Source organism: Triticum dicoccoides, chromosome 6B (assembly GCF_002162155.2).
Source record: "Triticum dicoccoides isolate Atlit2015 ecotype Zavitan chromosome 6B, WEW_v2.0, whole genome shotgun sequence".
NCBI lineage: Eukaryota > Viridiplantae > Streptophyta > Magnoliopsida > Poales > Poaceae > Triticum > Triticum dicoccoides.
This window is the reverse complement of record NC_041391.1, coordinates 408201340-408211802: the sequence shown is the minus strand read 5'-3', so window position 1 is coordinate 408211802 and position 10463 is coordinate 408201340.

Below are 10463 nucleotides of genomic sequence, written 5' to 3'. Positions count from 1 at the left end.
AGAAAAACTTTGACAAATAAAAGAAAATGAAAAACTTGTAGTTGAGGCTTTTCAAGGGCTGCCAGGCCCAAATTCGAGGCTTTTCATAGGCTGCCAGGCCACTGAGTTGAACCATTTTACAAAGCCTTTTAAGATGGGCCTCACATTAACCAATCGTCCTTTTAACTTTGACAAGTTCAGGGTCTGTATAAGATTGACTTGTCAAACGTTTGGCAGGTCATACCAGGATTACCTAGACGGAGTGGCTTACTTGATGAAGGGAGGTTAACCCGGGGTTTTAGGTGAATAAACCTGGCTTCCAAGACTGACTTGATAGCCTATTACAAGTTTCCTTTAAAACTCTTTGTTGTTGTGCACAAAGAGCCCCTAGGTAACATTGTGAGTTGTGCTCAGTGGGTACCTATGTTTGAGCTGTGCGTGGCAACAAACTCTCTTTGGTCCCTTGGGTGTGAAGCTCCCAAGATTTTTTTATATGGCTTTATAAGCCGGTTTATGGGTAATTAGAACTCCGCTTTATAAGCAGAAGCCCCCATGTAACCAAGAAGACATAAGACGAAATGGCAGAGGCCCTGCTTTAGCAAGGATGCCAGTTTATTTATTGATCATAATATGTACATTGTCAAAAATATAGTAATAGGAGCCTGTGGCTCAGGTGTAGTAAGGCTGAAGATGAGCTATATTCCATGGCCGGCGGGTCTCCTCCTCAGATTTGTGTGAGTCTTTGTGCTCTTGAACATCGATAAGGTAGTATGACCCGTTGTCCATATTCTTGGTGACCACAAAGTGCCCTTCCCAAGGTGGGGACAACTTGTGCATGTCAGTCTGATCTTGGATGAGCTGGAGCACTAAGTCGCCTTCTTGAAAAGCCCTGGTTTTAACCCGGCGGCTGTGATAACACCGCAGGTCTTGCTGATAAATCACCGAACAAGCTGCCGCAATATCCCGTTTTTCATCTAACAGGTCCAACCCATCTTGGCGTGCTCTTTCATTGTCCGCTTCAACATAAGCTACCACTCGGGGCGAGTCATGGCGAATATCACTTGGGAGAACTGCTTCTGCTCCATAAACCATGAAGAAGGGTGTGTAACCCGTAGATCTATTGGGGGTGGTGTTAATGCTCCATAAGACGGAAGGCAACTCTTCCACCCAACAACCCGGCATCCGCTGCAAGGGGACCATAAGGCGGGGCTTGATACCCTTTAGAATATCTTGATTAGCTCTCTCCACTTGACCATTAGACTGGGGATGGGCCACTGATGACACATCAAGCCAGAAGTGCTCGCGTTGACAGAACTCTTCCATAGCACACTTGGAGAGGTTCGTGCCATTATCTGTTATAATTGTGTGTGCAAAGCCAAAGCGGAAGATCACCTTTTTTCATGAATTGAACTGCCGTGGCCGCATCACACTTGCTCACTGGTTCTGCCTCTACCCACTTGGTGAATTTATCAACCGCCACCAGAAGGTGGGTCTTCTTATCCTTGGACCTCTTAAAAGGCCCAACCATATCTAGCCCCCATGTTGCAAATGGACAGGTGATTGGAACATGAGCTCGGCGTGAAAACTTCTGACATCCATCACACTTTCTGAACAGATCCTCCGCATCAGCATGAGCTGTTAACCAGTAAAAACCGTGCTGGAAAGCCATAGCCACCAAGGATTTTGAACCGGCATGATGACCACAATCTCCTTCGTGGATTTCACGCAAGATCTCACAGCCTTCTTCAGGAGAAACACAACGCTGAAACGCCCCTGAGACACTGCAATGATGTAACTCGCCATTGACAACAGTCATGGATTTGGACCACTGGATTATCTGCCTGGCCAAAATTTCGTCTTCCGGTAACTCGCCCCGGGTCATATGCGCCAGGTACGGCACTGTCCAATCAGGGATAGCACGAAGAACCGCCACCAATTGAGCCTCCTGGTCAGGAATAGCCAGATCCTCCTCCATTGGTATCTTGACCGACGGACTATACAGAACATCAAGAAAAACATAAGGCGACACCGGTTTACGCTGGGATCCGAGCCGGCTTAGAGCGTCCTCCGCTACATTCTTACGCTGATCAATGTGCTCGACTTAGTAACTCTTGAAGTGACCGGCAATGATATCCACCTCATGCCGATAAGCCGCCATAAGTGGATCCTTGGAGACCCACGTACCAGATACCTGCTGAGCCACTAAATCGGAGTCGCCAAAGCAACGTACCCGGATTAAGTTCATCTCCTTAGCCATCCGAAAACCGTGGAGCAAGGCCTCATACTCATTTGCGTTGTTAGTATAGGGAAACATTAAGTGGAGAACATAACAAAATGTGTCACCTCGAGGGGAAATAAAAACCACTCCATCCCCCGAGCCCTCCAATTGTCTGGATCCATCGAAGTGAATAGTCCAGTATGTGTTATCCGGTTTATCCTCCAGTGCCTGTAACTCTGTCTAGTCATCGATGAAATCCATGAGTGCCTGGGACTTAATAGTAGTACGAGGCATATATTTTAACCTGTGAGGCCCAAGCTCAATGGCCCACTTAGCAACCCGGCCAGCCGCCTCCTTGTTCTGAATGATATCTCCTAATGGAGCAGAACTGACCATAGTAATGGGATGGCCTTGAAAATATTGCTTAAGCTTCCGGCTCGCCATAAACACTCCATACACCAGCTTCTGCCAATGCAGACATCTCTGTTTGGACTTGATAAGCACCTCACTGATATAATAAACCGGCTGTTGAACCGGATACTCCTTACCAGCCTGTTTGCGCTCCACCACAATAGCCACGCTGACAGCTCGGGCGTTAGCAGCCACGTATAACAGCGATGGTTCCTTATCAATGGGGGCAGCAAGGACGGGCTGTTCGGCCAACTGCTTCCTCAGATCCTCAAACGCCGCATTAGCAGCATCACTCCAGACAAAATTGTCTGTTTTCTTCATCATCTGATATAGAGGGATCGCCTTCTCCCCCAACCAGCTGATAAACCGGCTTAGCTGCTGCAATACGACCCGCCAGTCATTGAACATCATTGATACACGCCGGTTTAGCCAGGGACGTAATAGCCGTGATCTTTTCCGGATTAGCTTCAATACCCCTGTTATACATCAAAAAACCCAAGAGCTTGCCATCTGGCACACCAAAAACACACTTGGCCGGATAAAGCATCATCTTATAAACCCTTTGATTATCAAAAGTTTCCTGCAAGTCAGCTATTAGTGTTTCTGCTTTCCTAGACTTCACCATGATATCGTCCACATAAGCATGAACATTGCGCCCAATCTGATTATGAAGACAATTCTGCACACACCGCTGATAAGTCGCCTGGGCACTTTTGAGCCCAAAAGGCATAGATACATAGCAGAAGGCTCCAAAGGGAGTTATAAAAGCCATCTTCTCCTGGTCCTTAACCGCCATTTTGATCTGATGATAACCCGAATAAGCATCCAGAAAGCTCAACCGCTCACAACCCGCTGTAGCATCAATAATCTGATCAATACGGGGGAGGGCAAAGGGATCAGCTAGGCAAGCCTTGTTCAAATCTGTGTAGTCCACTCACATACGCCAAGTGCCATTCTTCTTGAGTACCATCACCGGGTTAGCCAACCACTCAGGGTGAAAGACCTCCACAATAAACTCTGTTGCCAAGAGCTGGGCTACCTCCTCACCAATAGCCTGGCGTCTCTCTTCATTAAAGCGGCGAAGAAACTGCTTGACCGGTTTAAACTTGGGATCAATATTAAGAGTGTGCTCAGCGAGTTCCCTCGGTACACCTGGCATGTCAGAAGGTTTCCATGCAAAGATGTCCCGGTTCTCACAAATGAACTCGATGAGCATGCTTTCCTATTTCGGATCCAAGTTAACGATGATGCTAAACTCCTTAGATGAATTGCCAGGAACAAAATCAACCAACTTAGTCTCATCAGCCGATTTAAACTTCAAAGCCAGATCATGCTCTGTAGTGGGTTTCTTCAGAGAAGTCATATCCGTCGGATCAGCATTGTCTTTATAGAACTTTAACTCCTCTCTTGCACAAACCGACTCAGCATGAGCCACATCACCTTCCTCGCACTCCAAAGCAATCTTGCGGCTGACATTAACCGTGATGGTGCCCTTATGACCCAGAATCTTGAGCTGCAGATAAACATAACACAATCTAGCCATGAACTTAGCATAGACCGGCCGTCCAAACAGGGCATGGTACGGACTTCTGATTTTTTACCACTTCAAAGGTCAATGTCTCTGACCTTGAATCATGATCATCTCCAAAAACCACCTCGAGAGCTATCTTACCGACCGGGTAGGCCGATTTACCAGGCACCACACCGTGAAAAACGGTGTTCGACAGCTTAAGATTCTTCTCCATTAACCTCATACGCCGGAAGGTTTCATAATACAAGATGTTGACACTGCTCCCTCCATCCATGAGCACCTTGGTGAACTTATAACCTCCAACCTGCGGTGTGACCACCAACGCCAGATGACCCGGATTATCAACCCAGGGCGGATGATCTTCTCGACTCCACACAATAGGCTGTTTAGACCAACGCAAATAACGGGGCACTACCGGTTCAACGGAGTTCACTGCCCTCTTGTGAAGCTTCTAATCATGGTTGCACAGACTAGTAGTGAAGCATTGTCACTATCCACCATTTAACTGCTTCGGGTTACTCTAATAACCCGACTGCTGCTGTTGTTAATTCCCCTGTTGATTATGACCACCTTGGTTGCCCTGATTGCCTTGGTTGCCCTGTCCACCTTCGTTACCTTGAAAACCTGAACCGGAATTATCTCCACAATAACCCGGCCCGTGAATCCCGAGTCCTGAACCGCCAGATGGTCCATGATCATACCAGAAGAGATTTGAGTTTTTAAACTCTCGCATAATAAAGCAATCCTTCCATAGGTGCGTAGCTGGCTTCTCTTGCGTCCTGTGATTTGGGCAGGGCTGGTTCAATAGGCACTCCAGATTCATACCTGATCCTCCGCCCCACGGGGGCGGTTTACCCTTACAGTGCTGATTATTACCCTGTATGTTGGTGTTAGCCACAAAATCGGAATTATTGTCCGCTTTGCACTTACTGTTATTCCCATGGCTCACCTGGTTATGCTGCTGTCCTTTTGTGCCGACATTCTTCTTTCCCTTCTCCGGCTTCTCGTCGTCATACTCGGGATCCTTGGTACTATCAGAATCGGCATACTTAACGAAAGCTGCCATAAGTGTTCCCATGTCATTGCAGTGACGCTTGAGCCGTCCCAACTTGAACTTCAGCGACTTAAACCGGCAGCTGCCCTCCAATGTTATGATTGCCGAATCAGCATTGATGCGGTGGGACGAATGGAGGATTTCTGAGACCCGGCGCACCCAATGACTTGTTGATTCGCCTTCTCCTTGGACACAAACGGCCAGATCCACTATTGACATGGGTTGCTTGCACGTGTCTTTGAAGTTTGCTATAAACCGGGCCTTCAAGTCGTCCCATGAACTGACAGAATTAACGGGAAGACTTTTTAACCAAGTGCGAGCCGTTCCGTCCAACATCATGGTGAAGTACTTCGCACACGCCACTTCATCCACGTCCAGCATTTCCATCGCCATCTCATAACTCTCAACCCATGACTCGGGGGGTAAATCGGCGGTTAATTAGGCACCTTACGCGGGCCTTTGAAATCCTTGGGTAACCGCACATTACGTAGAGCCGGGGTGAGACACGACACCTCCCAAGAGCTGAAAGCCAGTCCTCGTTCTACTGACGTCATTGGTCGAACCGGAGTGGGTTGATGATTCACGTACTACACTGCTAACTGCACGGCTAACTCGGCCTCCCGACGCACTCTACCATTATCCACCACATCCTGAGCATTTGCACCACCGCGCACCGGATTAGGCCCTTGAGGGGCGTCATGGTTCCGCGCACTGCTTGACATAGCCAGTTCATCAATGTACCTGCTGTCACTCTTGCTCGGTCGAGGGGCTGAATGGATTCTGTCTCGACTATATGAATAGACATGCTGCTATTCCATAGCAGTTTGAAGGAGATCCCTGGCCCGCCATGTCTCAACTGCCGCTGGAGACTCGCCCTCCATTGGAATAGATGCCAATCGGGACGCCGCAACAATCATATTATCCAAAGGGGAGGAGAAGTGACCCGACAGGGTCGGCATGTATTGTGGCGGGTTATCTCTTCGTCGAGGCGGGTCCGTCACCCATGGCTAATCCGGCGCTCCTGTCCCAGGTGCTTCTGTCTGATTTACCGTTGCCGGATTAATGGGTACTGCTCCTGGCGCGTTGAAGAGATTCATTTCTTCATAAAACAGCGGCAGACGAGACTGGTGCCTCCTCCTCCATACCTCATTCAAAGCGTTCTGATCCAGCATAAGCCGGTAATTCTCTGCCTGAATCCATTGCGACTGGGCATCTAAAGTGGCCCGTTCATCAGCCATCCTGGTTTCCTCAGCGGCCAAGTCCTCCTTGGCCTGAGTTATCTGATCCCGCAGCTTTGCGACCTCTGCATTATGTCGATCTTGAGTCTCCGGGGTAACTGATGTGGTCAACAATGTCGTCCAGGCGTCCAACAAACCAGACAGAACTTGAGTCGGCTGGCGCGCGGGGCCTCCTGCCCCTGCTGCCGATCCGGAAGTCATCGCTGCTGCAGTTGAAGATTGCAATGTGGGTTGTGTACAGGCCATGAAGATCGCGACCCGGTTTGGCGGTTCAAGGGGGTCCAGAATACTATCGCCATCAGAACAGCCCCCGAACTGGCCATCTTGTAGCTGATACAGTGACTCAGTCTCGCCGGTGGATGATTCGCCATCAGGGTAAACCACCGCCTCACCATCAGACACCGGTTCAGATTCCGCACCATGGATGAATCCCACGAACACACGCTTTGTGGCAGGCTGAACCCAGGCAGGGCTCGCACGCTGAGCCGTCTCGACGAGGTCGGTGATATGTCCGGCTCAGGGCCCGCTTCGCCGATCTTGCCGATGAAGACGTGAATTCCTCCAAAGGGGACCCGCTACCCGTACTCGATTGAGCCGGCCTCGGGGCCCCAGCGTGCGTCTTTGATGTAGAGTTTGCCGCGACGACTCTTGGTCATCTGGCCAACCTCTTATCCCTTGTGTCCTTCAAAGTTGCCCTTCAAGAACTCGAAACCATCGTGTGATAGCCCCACGGTGGGCGCCAACTGTCGTGGAATTGACACGTCACATGTCCTAGTGAGAGGACTTAGTCGTGGAGCCATCGCAACGAGATTAGCTTAAAGGGGTTAAACCGGACAAAGGACACAGGGAGTTTATACTATTTCGGCCCCTTGCGGTGAAGGTAAAAGCCTACGATCCAGTTGTGGTGGAATTGATGGGGTCTCGATGAGCAGGGAGCGAATCCGCTTTACCTATCTCTCGAGTTGTTGTTTCTTGTCCCTGAACCGCCGTCGGGTTGTCTCTTTATATACACAGGTTGATGCCCGGCGGTTTACAAAATACCGAGGCCGGCTCATACACGTGTCCGGCTCGGTTTCTACCTTTCCCTAACTTACAACTCAAATTACATAACTCATGGCGGTTAATGTCTATGGGCCTTAATCCTCCCTTGGGCTCCATGCCTCTAAGATTCAATAGTAAAGCGCTATACTCCTTGTCTTCATGGGCTTCAATACAGATGAGCATAACCCGGCCCCTCCTGGGCGGTTTATGCTCAGTAGTTATATCCCCAACAAAGTGGCTGAGGCAAACAAGCAGAATGGTTTTATATGTCGTCAATGCCCTGTATGTGGGAATACGAAGTCTTACTCTGACTCGAAAATCATTCACACTCACCTGCTTTATAAGGGTTTCATGCCACACTATAATGCTTGGACCAAGCACGGAGAAATAGGGGTTATGATTGAAGACAACGAAGAAGAAGGGGACGATGAGAACTGTGTGCCCCCCGAATACGGTGATGCTGCAACGGGGGAAGCTTTTGAAGATTAAGAGGGAATAGGCGATGTGCCCGATGATGATCTCCACCGGGTCATTGTCGATGCAAGGAGTCAGTGTGAAAGTCAAAAGGAGAAGGTGAAGTTCGATCGCATTCTAGAGGATCACAAAAAAGGTTTGTACCCCAATTGCAAAGATGGAAAAACAAAGCTCAGTACCGTATTGGAATTGCTGCAGTGGAAGGCAGAGAATGCTGTGCCTGAAAAAGGATTTGAGAAGCTACTGAAAATATTGAAGAAGAAGCTTCCAAAGTATAACGAATTGCCCCACAATACGTATGCAGCAAAGAAGGTTGTTTGCCCTCTAGGATTGGACGTCCAGAAGATACATGCATGCCCTAATGACTGCGTCCTGAACCGTGGTGCATACGAGGATTTGAACGCATGCCCGATATGCAGTGCATTGCGGTATAAGATCAGACAAGATGACCCTGGTGATGTTGACGGCGAGCGCCCCCGGAAGAGGGTTCCTGCCAAGGTGATGTGGTATGCTCCTATAATACCATGGTAGAAACGCCTGTTTAGAAACAAAGAGCATGCCAAGTCGATGTGATGGCACAGAGATGACCATAAGAAAGACGAGAAGTTGAGAGCACCCGCTAACAGGTCGCAGTGGAGAAAAATCGAGAGAAAGTACTGGAAGGAGTTTGGAGGTGATGCAAGGAATGTATGGTTTGGTTTAAGCGTGGATGGCATTAATCCTTTTGGGGAGCAGAGCAGCAATCACAGCACCTGGCCTGTGACTCTATGTATCTATAACCTTCCTCCTTGGTTGTGCATGAAGCGGAAGTTCATTACGATGCCAGTTCTCATCCAAGGCCCTAAGCAACCCGGCAACGACATTGCTGTGTACTTAAGGCCATTAGTTGAAGAACTTTTATAGCTGTGGACTGGAAAAGGTGTACGTGTGTGGGATGAGCACAAATAGGAGGAATTTGACCTACATGCATTGCTGTTTGTCACCATCAATGATTGGCCTGCTCTTAGTAACCTTTCAGGACAGACAAACAAGGGATACCACGCATGCACGCACTGTTTAGATGACACCCAAAGTATATACCTGGACAAATGTAGGAAGAATGTTTACCTGGGGCATCATTGATTCCTTCTGACCAACCATCAATGTCGAAAGAAAGGCAAGCACTTCAAAGGCGAGGCAGATCACCGGAAGATGCCCGCCATGCGTGCTGGTGATCACGTACTTGCTATGGTCAATGATTTAAAAGTAATCTTCAGAAAGGGTCCCGGCGGACTATTTATTCTGATTGACGCTGCAGGACACACACCCATGTGGAAGAACAAATCTATATTTTGGGACCTACCCTACTGAAAAGACCTAGAGTTCCACTCTTCGATCGACGTGATGCACGTGATGAAGAACATTTGCGTGAACCTACTAGGCTTCTTGGGCGTGTATAGGAAGACAAAAGATACAGTGGAGGCACGGGAGGACCTGCAATGTTTGCACGAAAAAGATGGCTTGCCTCCAAAGCAGTATCAAGGTCCTGCCAGCTATGCTCTTACCAAAGAAGAGAAGGAAATCTTCTTTGAATGTCTGCTCAGTATGTAGGTCCCGTCTGACTTCTCGTCGAATATAAAGGGAATAAGAAATATGCCAGAGAGAAAGTTCCAGAACCTAAAGTCTCATGACTGCCACGTGATTATGACGCAACTGCTTCCGGGGTCATTGAGGGGGCTTCTACCGGAAAACGTTCGATTACCCATTGTGAAGCTATGTTCATTCCTTAATGCAATCTCTCAGAAGGTGATCGATACAGAAATCCTACCAAGTTTAAGGAGTGATGTGGCGCAATGTCTTATCAGTTTGAGCTGGTGTTCCCACCATCTTTCTTCAATATCATGAAACACGTCCTAGTTCCTCTAGTTGACGAGATTGTCATTCTGGGCCCTGTATTTCTACACAATATGTGCCCCTTTGAGAGGTTCATGGGAGTCCTAAAGAAATATGTCCATAACCGCGCTAGGCCAGAAGGAAGCATCTCCATGGGCCATCAAATAGAGGATGTCATTGGGTTTTGTGTTGACTTCATTCCTGACCTTAAGAAGATAGGTCTCCCTCAATCGCGGTATGAGGGGAGACTAGGTGGAAAAGGCACGCTAGGAGGGGACTCAATAGTATGTAGGGACGGGCATTCTTGGTCTCAAGCACACTACACGGTTCTACAGAATTCTACCTTGGTGACCCTGTATGTCGATGAACACAAGAACATTCTGCGCTCCAAACACCCGGACCAGTGAGGACTGGATTACATGTGAACACATCAGGAGTTTCGGCAGTTGGTTCCAAACACGTCTCAGGTGTGACAACACTGTTTCTGATGACCTGTACTTGTTGGCGAAGAAACCATCTTCGACTGAAATGACCTACAAAGGGTACGATATAAATGGGAACACATTTTACACAATCGCCCATGATCAAAAGAGCACCAACCAAAACAGCGGTGTCCGCTTTGATGCAGCAACCAATAGGGGAAAG